The 9418-nt window shown below is 40.4% G+C and overlaps 1 non-coding gene across 1 annotated transcript; it reads left to right on the top strand.

The window, feature by feature from the left end:
• Positions 1-343: 343 nt before the first annotated feature.
• On the top strand, positions 344-450 carry LOC114410964. The gene has a single exon (XR_003666354.1). It is a non-coding gene; the product is annotated as a small nucleolar RNA R71 (small nucleolar RNA).
• Positions 451-9418: the final 8968 nt, after the last annotated feature.

Here is a 9418-nt window from a genome sequence, read left to right as displayed (position 1 = left end):
GTGGTCAGCAGAGGAGCACAAACCACAAACCCTTGCGACAGGTACAGATTTCAGATTCAAGGCCAGCTGGGTTACCAAGTTGACCAACGCATCCAGTTTGCCTTCAAGCTTCTTAGTTTCAGATGATGCAGATGGGTTTGTAGCTACCTCATGCACTCCTCTAATGACTATGGCATCATTTCTGGCGCTAAACTGCTGGGAGTTGGAGGCCATCTTCTCAATTAAATTTCTGGCTTCAGCAGGGGTCATGTCTCCAAGGGCTCCACCACTGGCAGCATCTATCATACTTCTCTCCATATTACTGAGTCCTTCATAAAAATATTGGAGAAGAAGCTGTTCTAAAATCTGATGGTGGGGGCAACTGGCACATAGTTTCTTAAATCTCTCCCAGTACTCATATAGACTCTCTCCACTGAGTTGTCTAATACCTGAGATATCCTTCCTGATGGCTGTGGTCCTGGAAGCAGGGAAAATTTTTTCTAAGAATACTCTCTTAAGGTCATCCCAGCTCGTGATGGACCTTGGAGCAAGGTAATACAGCCAGTACTTTGCCACTCCCTCTAATGAATGAGGAAAAGCCTTCAGAAATATGTGATCCTCTTGGACATCTGGGGGTTTCATGGTGGAGCAGACAATGTGAAATTCTTTCAAATGTTTGTGCGGGTCTTCACCTGCAAGGCCATGAAACTTTGGAAGCAAATGAATCAGTCCAGTTTTAAGAACATATGGGACATCCTCATCAGGGTATTGGATGCACAAGCTTTCATAGGTGAAATCAGGTGCAGCCATTTCCCTTAGAGTCCTCTCACGAGGTGGAGGTTGTGCCATGTTCTTAGAATTTGCAAAATCAGAATGCTCAGAATCAGAATGCTCAAAATTATAATGCTCAAGATCAGGATGTTCAAAATCACCAATAACAGAATGCACAGATTCACCAGTTATGGAATGCTCAGAATGATCAAAAGGTATAAAATGATGCCTAACTAATATATGAAATGTCCTATCTATCTCAGGATCAAAGGGTTGTAAGTCAGATGGATTGCCTCTAGTCTTACACTACATTCAGCATGCACACAACTAGTTGCCTTGTCATGTAAATAAAGGTGTAGGTTTGAACTACAGCTACCCTCAAATGATATCCAAATGACTTGAAATTTTGTGAGCAACCTTATAAAATGATGAGAAGATAGCACAAAAAATTTCAGACAAAAATTCAAAGTCTAACTATGAAAGCTAAAATTGGTAGGTTAAGAAAAATAAGTGAATAAAACTTGAAAAATAAAAAACTTTTGACAGAATCGCTTTTTTTGGACGATGGAGACCTCAGCCGGCCGGCTGCCACGGCGTAGGAAATTTTTTTCTACCCCAAATGCATATATAATAATTGCGATTCTGATAACCGGAGCAAAAGTTATGGCCGTTTGAAGTTTTGACAAACACAAAATTTGCTAGTTTTTTGGAACTTTCAAATCTGACCAAACTAAAGGCTCTAGCTATTTTTCCCACAAAATATGGATTAAAAGAAGTTACCACAAAAAAATTCAGCCAAAAATAACAACCCTAGCTACTAAAACAAAAAATCCCAAATAATTCAGCATGGGTGGTCGCTAAAATCCGTCTCTAATTGATTTCTACTACTACTCTGTTTTTCCGCAAGCTGATTTCTACTACTACTCTGTTTTCAAGCACAATCTTCACAGCAAAACACCCAAGACTGAAACAGGGGAAACGCTTAATGGTAAAACTGAAACAGAACACACATTAAACAAAATACCAGGACACTAAACAACACTAACACACATACTAACACAATACTAACAATTAAACATAAAACACGAAAGGATTAAACACACAACACTAGCTAGCTATTATGAACCTTTGGACACTGCTCCCCGGCAACGGCACCAAATTTGATCGAGGCCGTACCCGAATCAAATAAACATGAAAATGCAGTAACTAGGAAGTGATCCTAGGTCGTTTCCCAACGAGCAGTGACAAGCCAAATGTTCATAATATACTTGCAGTAACAGTAACGATGGGGGGGGGGGGGTTTGGTTGTTTGGTAATTAAAGAGCAGAACAAATAAAATGGAATACGAAACTACTAATATTAAAAACGGGTTGTTTCCTCTAATTCAGAAGCCACTCTCTTATCCTGGGTTATGGAGAATTCGTCCCTAACAGTCAACCACTTAATCCAACCCTATTTCAATTTACTAAGCGAAAATCAACTTAGGGTTTTCAATACGTGATTAGGCACCACATACACCAGTTAGCCCTTCGTCCATTAAGCATGAACGCAAGTTAGGCTCAGAGGCAATTAATCGAACACGAAGCGTGCACTGATTAATATTCACGAAATTGGGATAACTGGTGAAGGGAAAACTGCCAGGAAACCACATTACAAACGAAACCTCAAAGAGAGTTGGGCTTCGTTCTCAAAAGGAAACAACACCAGAAAATCTAGCCTTCCATGGATTCAAACAGAAAACGCAAATGAAATATGAAGCAGAAACGTAAATGAACAAGAACGTAAATGAACAGAAACGTAAATGAAAGTAGAAGAAGAAGCAAGAATGAACTCGTAATTAGAAGCAGAAAACGGAAATTTGCATTAAGAACGAAAACTGTAACAAGGGAACAGAAAAACGTGAAAACCTAAAATCAAAGCTCTGAATAATGAAAATAGCCTAGCAGAATAGAATGCCCTGCACGAATCCCAAGGCAGCTATTTAAAAAGAGTCACTCAAAGTCACTGGGCCCTATTACAATACTCTGGCCCAAAACGAAATAAACACTGAACAACATAAAATAAAATTACGAAATTTCCGAATTAGAAATTAACTAAGGTAAGCGCTGCTTTATTTGCCCTCTTCAAGTCCACAACCAAAATCCGGATTAAGCCCAATGTTTCATTAATTCCTGAAATTAGATTAAAAACATCAAATTAGCTAAATGAGCCAAAATAATAAAACTGCCTAATTAATTGACAATTAAGACCAATCAAAAATTAAAATGGTGCAAAAAGGGTTTAGAAAATAGAAGAAAATGATGGCACATCAACAAGCCTTGAATCTCTTTGAACTTCTTCTTCTTCTTTGTACCAAAAGCTTTATGAAGTTTTCTGGTTTTCCAAACCTTGAAAACTTGTGCTATTCATATTTTCATTCTCTTCTCCCTCTGCCAAAAAGAATTCGCCAAGGACTAATCGCCTGAATTCTTTTTGTGTCTCTCTTCTCCCTTTTCCAAAAGAACAAAGGACTAACTGCTTGAATTCTTTTGTGTCTCCCTTCTCCCTTGTCAAAGAATTCAAAACGACACAGTCTGAGAATTCTTCTGATTCTTCCCTTTCCTTTATACAAAAGTGTTCAAAGGACTAACCGCCTGAGAATTCTTTTGTATCCCCATTCACAAAGTATCAAAGGTTTAACCGGCTGAGATCTTTGTCTTAACACATTGGAGGGTACATCCTTTGTGGTACAAGTAGAGGGTACATCTACTTGGGTTTGACTGAGAACAAGAGAGGGTACATCTCTTGTGGATCAGTTCTAGTGGAGGGTACATCCACTAGGGTTTCAAAGAGAACAAGGGAGGGTACATCCCTTGTGGATCTTTGCTTGTAAAAGGAGTTTTACAAGGTTGAAAGAAATCTCAAGGACCGCAGGTCGCTTGGGGACTGGATGTAGGCACGGGTTGTTGCCGAACTAGTATAAAAACTCTTGTATGTTTGTTTCCTTCTTCCCTACTCTTTTACTTTCCGCTGTGCATTTAATTTCCGCTTTTACTTTCTGTTAAGTTTCTCTTCTACTCCTCATTCTCTTAACAATTTAGTAAAAGCCTTAGAAGAGTAATTTTATAATTAGTAAAGGTTTAGGAATAATTAATTCAACCCCCCCTGCTTAATTATTCTTAGGCCACTCGATCCAACACGCACCTCTCGCACGCAAGAGGGGTAAGGCAATTGTGAAATAACAGAAATTTTTGCAGGATCTACTTCAATGCCCTTATTGGAAATAATGTGGCCTAAAATTATACCTTGCTCAACCATAAAATGACATTTTTCAAAATTTAGAACAAGGTTGGTTTCAATGCATCTATTCCAAACCTTTTCCAAACTATCCAAACAAACATCAAAAGAGGATCCATATACAGTGAAATCATCCATAAACACCTCTATGCAATTTTCTAAAAAATCACTGAAAATACTGATCATGCACCGCTGGAAGGTACCAGGGGCATTGCACAAGCCGAAAGGCATCCTCCTATAGGCAAAAGTGCCGAAGGGGCAGGTGAATGTGGTTTTTTTTCTGATCCTCAAGAGTAATAGTGATTTGCATAAAACCAAAAAAACCATCAAGGAAACAATAGTGAGATTTACCTGCCAGGCGTTCAAGCATCTGGTCAATGATTGGTAGGGGAAAATGGTCCTTTTTGGTAACCTGGTTCAGCCTCCTATAGTCGATGCAGACTCTCCAACTGTTCTGCACCCGAGTAGGAATCAGCTCCTCCTTCTCATTTTTTATCACGGTGAGGCCGGTTTTCTTCGGGACTACCTGGACGAGACTCACCCATTGGCTATCGGAGATAGGATAAATAATTCTAGCTTGCAAAAGCTTGGTTACCTCTTTCTTCACTACATCAAGAATCACAGGGTTGAGTCTTCTCTGTGGTCGTCTTACTGGTTTAGCCCCATCCTCTAAATTTATTCGATGCATACATGTGGATGGGCTAATACCAGGAATGTCTGCCAGGGTCCAGCCTATAGCCTTCTTATGCTTCTTGAGAACTGATAACAACTTCTCCTCTTGCTCATCAGCAAGGGAGGCAGATATAATTACTAGAAAACTTTTGCTATCATCCAAGTAAGCATATTTTAAATCTGATGGCAGAGGCTTCAATTCTGGTGTGGGCGGCTGGATAGTGGTAGATAGAGATGGTTTCTCAGCCTGTACCTCATAAAGAAAGTCAGAGGTATATGCACTTCCTGAAACATGGTTAGTTCTATCTGACTCTAAAAAATCAATCTCAAGAGGTAAAACATCACTAGACATGTAATCAATATCAATTTCAGATTCACTCTCAGCATCAAATTCAGACATATGATCAAGTACAAATTTAGATTCAATGCATGAAGAGTGTCAGGCATGCAGATTAGAATGAAGATCAGTCATGTATTCATCAACAATATGGTCAATTATTTCAGCACGTAATACAGAAAGATCTTCAGATGTGTGTTTTATAGCATCAAGAATATTAAAATGAACAGTTATATCACCAAACTCCATAGATAGTGTGCCTGCATATACATCTATCTTAGTTCTAGAAATTTTCATAAAAGGTCTGCCTAGAATGATGGGAACTAATCCTTGAGAAAATCCCTCCTCCATATTCAAAATATAAAAATCAACAGGGAAAATCAGTTCACCAACTCTAACTAAGACATCTTCTATGAAACAGCAGGATAGGCAACACTTCTATTAGCTAAATGAATCACCACATCAGTTGACTGCAAAGGACCAAGAGATAGAGAATTAAAAATAGACAGAGGCATAACACTAACAGAAGCTCCTAAATCTACCATGGCATTGTCAAACTTACTGTTCCCTATAATACAAGGTATGCTGAATGCACCTGTGTCGCAACCTACCCTTTTGCGGGCGAGCGAGGCGAGGCTCACGGGTGCGTTTTCCAAAGGAGGAAAATGCGCGGAGTCTCCACCAACGTTTATTTGTGGAAAACGTCGGAAAACCGAAGGAAATCGGTCATAAAGAATATTCCAAGTTCGGGAGTTGTATTTACGTTTGAGGAAGGTATTAGCACCTCTCACGTTTGTCTCAAAGGACAACAACCTTATTTTTAGAATTGTGTGAAATTGTGTTACCCTAACTTTTATTTCTTTTTTTATTTTTATTTTTGGGGTCGACAAAAGCGGGGCTCTTGCTCCTACGTACCCTCCATCGAAGAGAAAATCAGACCTACGTAGTTCTTTTTTAAGGGCGAATCAAGCGATTCTTTTTACTTGGAAGGTGGTCATTTTAAGGCGTTGGACCATAAAAATGATCCATTTTACTTGGTAAGAAAAACTGAGGTATTGAATCTTAAAATCCTTTTTTAATGATTTTTCGCGGACGAGCTTGACTTTGCGAGTTGATTTTAGCCTTAGTTTTACTTTAGTTATTAGTCAATTCAATTAAGAAAGAGAAATCCCAAAGAGAAACGTCCAATTGATTTTTTTGCTTTATTTTACTAAAATATATTTTTTGATTATTATATTATTATTTTACCTCTTTTTGATTTCCTACGTGGTTATGGCACGACCGAACGGTCAGATTTCATTTTAACAGAAATTAACGAATATTACAAATCAAATGATCGGTGAAAATTTATTTTATTTTTTGATTAGGCGAGCAAATGACTTAAGTAAATGGTTGAAGCACGTCAAAAGGGGGTACGAAAAGTAAATGAAACGAGAATAAAAGTACATGAAACGAATGGGGACCACCACGGGTACATAGAATGAATTGAAAAGTTCGATTTCGGGTACTTACCGGTTGAAGACCGAAGAACAATGAAGAGCGAACGATGAATGACGAAGAACGGTTGAAAATCTCCGTGAAATTACCCACGGAAACGTTACGGAAGCGCCTTGTCTTGGATTTTCTTCACGAAAACAATTTTCCTCAGTAATTTTAAGTGACTACGAAGTGCCAAGAAGGCTGAACCCTTTCCTTCTTCACCCCTCCCTCTATTTATAGCAAAATAGAGGAGGAGCTTGCCACCCAACTCGCCCAGGCGAGCCAGGTGGGCCTTGTTGCTATTTGCACCCTTTTTTTACTAAATACACCCCCTTTGCTTTTTTTTTTGGTGATTCTTTTTCCGTAATGTTACGAAACTTTACAAATTTCGTAACGATACTTGTTTTCTTTCCGTAAGGTTATGAAACCTTACGATTCATATATTACTCTTTTTTAGCTTTCGGAATGTTACGGAAACTCACGGATTGCGCAACAACACTTCTTTTTAATTTCCGTCGCGTTACGGAATTTCACGGATTGTGTAATGATTCTTCCTTTTGATTTCCGGCATGTCTCGGAACTTCACGTATTGTGCAACAAAGGGTGCTAAGTACCTCGAAGTGGTCAAACAAAGGTTACATGCCATGAAACAATGGTCCCCGGACGAAATTAGGGTATGACAGTTGCCCCTCTTTACTTGCCTTTTATCGAAGATAAGAGGAAAGCAAAGATAAAACACTGATTTTGTCCGTCTTCGCCCTTTCCATGATTAGTCTATGACGACTCCCGTCCCTCCTTCTTCTTTCTCTGCACAACACAAAACAAACACAAACAACAAAAACACCAATAACATAATATACACATATACACATGTTTGGCGAAGGAACCGATCGGGGAAATAACAAAAAACACATTTCCCGGTCACCGGAGGCTCCACGCTTGATAACGGAGGACAACATGAACAGCGCTAGGCAATCAATTCATGGGTCTCCGGACTCGATGGTGGAGGACCCATGAACAGCGCTAGACAATTAATTCATGGGTCTCCGAATAAGATTTGAGGGTGGAGGATAGGCGAACAGAGCTAGGCAATCAATTCGCGGGGCTCCAGACTCGATGATGAAGGACACATGAACAGCGCTAGGCAATCAATTCATGGGTCTTCGAATAAGATTTGAGGGTGGAGGATAGACGAACAGCGCTAGGAAATCAATTCGCGGGGCTCCAGACTCGATGGTGGAGGACACATGAACAGCGCTAGACAATCAATTCATGGGTCTCTGAATAAGATTTGAGGGTGGAGGATAGGGGAACAACGCTAGGCAATCAATTCGCGGGGCTCCAGACTCGATGATGGAGGACACATGAACAGTGCTAGGCAATCAATTCATGGGTCTCCGTATAAGATTTGAGGGTGGAGGATAGACGAACAGTGCTAGGCAATCAATTCGCGGGGCTCCAGACTCGATGGTGGAGGACACATGAACAGCGCTAGGCAATCAATTCATGGGTCTTTGAATAATATTTGAGGGTGGAGGATAGGGGAACAGTGCTAGGCAATCAATTCGCGGGGCTTCAGACTCGATGGTGGAGGACACATGAACAGCGCTAGGCAATCAATTCATGGGTCTCTGAATAAGATTTGAGGGTGGAGGATAGGGGAACAACGCTAGGCAATCAATTCGCGGGGCTCCAGACTCGATGGTGGAAGACACATGAACAGCGCTACGCAATCAATTCATGGGTCTCCGAATAAGATTTGAGGGTGGAGGATAGGCGAACAGCGCTAGGCAATCAATTCGCGGGGCTCCAGACTCGATGATGGAGGACACATGAACAGTGCTAGGCAATCAATTCATGGGTCTCCGAATAAGATTTGAGGGTGGAGGATAGGCGAACAGCGCTAGGCAATCAATTCGCGGGGCTCCTGACTCAATGGTGGAGGACACATGAATAGCGCTAGGCAATCAATTCATGGGTATCCGAATAAGATTTGAGGGCGGAGGATAGGCGAACAGCGCTAGGCAATCAATTCGCGGGGCTCTAGACTCGATGGTGGAGGACACATGAACAGCGCTAGGCATTCAATTCATGGCTCTCCGAATAAGATTTGAGGGTAGGACCGATTGGTCCACCGGGTTTTTTCCACCTAAAAAGGCAAACATGCTTTTTGAAAAGAAAAATAAATCATTCGCGAGAGCACCATATCTTAGAGAAACAATATACCCATGCCAAATGTAATTTTCCTTGTAATCGAAAATGAAGGGCAGGATGTCAACATTTAGCTTTTAAATGAACATTCAGGAGAAACGTCGGGTCAAACTGAAACTGGGAATAAATCACTCATGGTGTATAAAAACTCACACAGGCAAGTGTTTTACCCTAATCCCAAACCATAACTGCACCATGACTTTATTTTGCACACGATTTCCTATCGAACCAAAAGATCACACGCATGATCATGGACCTATAGGATTTTCTCGAAGGTAGTGTTTTGGAGAGGAAGCTGGGTGTTTCGGTCTTTTCCTCTTTGTTTAGGTGGGGCAGGATATCGCCAGTTGAGAACGAATTTGAATGGCAATCCCAAAGGAAGAACCACTTAAAAAATGGGTTTTCTCTTTGCCGGCGGTTATTTACCTCGTCGAAAATTTATTTGGTCCGAAGATCTCTTGTCCTCTCTTTCTTTTATTGATCGAGAATTATTCTGTTTTCCTCCGATCTTTTCCATTTTACTTTCTTCCGATCTTCGATCGAGAATCCTTCTTTTCCTTTGTTTTCATTTCTTTCTTTTCTTTCTTTTCATTTCTCCCTTTCTATTTCTTTCTTTGGTAATTCGGGTTTTAGCATTCGTTATTTACTCCCTTGAGGAGATTCTGCTGCCCTTTTCTTCGAGGGAAAGGATGA

Source organism: Glycine soja, chromosome 4 (genome assembly GCF_004193775.1).
Source record: "Glycine soja cultivar W05 chromosome 4, ASM419377v2, whole genome shotgun sequence".
NCBI lineage: Eukaryota > Viridiplantae > Streptophyta > Magnoliopsida > Fabales > Fabaceae > Glycine > Glycine soja.
The sequence above is the reverse complement of the archived record's forward strand: the minus strand, read 5'-3'. Positions and strand labels throughout refer to the sequence as shown.